Source organism: Seriola lalandi, unplaced genomic scaffold, assembly GCF_002814215.2.
Source record: "Seriola lalandi dorsalis isolate HSWRI2012SDOR001 ecotype SW California unplaced genomic scaffold, Sedor1 jcf7180002034576, whole genome shotgun sequence".
Classification (NCBI taxonomy): Eukaryota; Metazoa; Chordata; class Actinopteri; order Carangiformes; family Carangidae; genus Seriola; species Seriola lalandi.
The window spans coordinates 1-736 of NW_019505152.1; the positions used below are offsets into that span (position 1 = coordinate 1).

At 48.2% G+C, this 736-nt stretch overlaps 2 non-coding genes across 2 annotated transcripts; both read right to left on the minus strand.

The window, feature by feature from the left end:
• Positions 1–231: 231 nt before the first annotated feature.
• Positions 232–423, minus strand: LOC111647161 (U2 spliceosomal RNA). Its single transcript, XR_002760013.1, has one exon. It is a non-coding gene; the product is annotated as a U2 spliceosomal RNA (small nuclear RNA).
• A 138-nt stretch (positions 424–561) lies between these two features.
• LOC111647167 (U5 spliceosomal RNA) lies at positions 562–678 on the minus strand. Its single transcript, XR_002760016.2, has one exon. It is a non-coding gene; the product is annotated as a U5 spliceosomal RNA (small nuclear RNA).
• Positions 679–736: the final 58 nt, after the last annotated feature.

Consider the following 736-nt stretch of genomic DNA (forward strand, 5'->3'; position numbering starts at 1 on the left):
GAAGCACCCTACAGTTGGTGTCTTCCGACCTTTCAAGAAGAAGTTATTTTGCCAGTACCATGGCCCATCAACAATGCTGTTACGCATTCGGTCATGTCCGTTGAGTGGGTTTGCACGATCGTAATGGGTTCAAAACTGCAGGGAGAGCCGACTTCCTTTCTTCGAGCCAACGACAAAGTGTCAGGTGAAACTCTGTGTTTGTGTCATTGCTTGGTTTTCCACAAGGCGAAGGAAGGTTGCACTGTTCCCGGCGGCACTGCAATGCCGGGACGATGCGTGGAGCGAACGGAGCAAGCCCCTTTTTCAGCTCCCAGCTCTCAAAATCACTTTAATATGTTTGTCCTCGTATAGAGGACATATCAGATATTAAACTGATAAGAACAGATACTACACTTGATCTTAGCCAAAAGGCCGAGAAACGATGAGCTCCCGGTGTCTGATGTCCAAGTCACACTCTTGGCACAAATCTCACTAGTCGCGGTTTCCTGTTTCTGACACGAGCCTGACAAAGGCTGCTTTTTAGTAATGTGGACAGCTTTTTGACCTTTAACAAACTCAAAGGGCTTCGCCGTTAGGCAAAGCCTGCCAAAAATAGCTTGAACTCGTTGCTGTTCCTCTCCACGGAAGTCTTTAGTAAAAGGCGAAAGACTTGTGCGTTATGAAGAGAAACCAGAGTCAGTACAGCCCCTCGCTCCAAGGACAGCCCAGGAGTCTATTCGCCACAGTCACCACCATC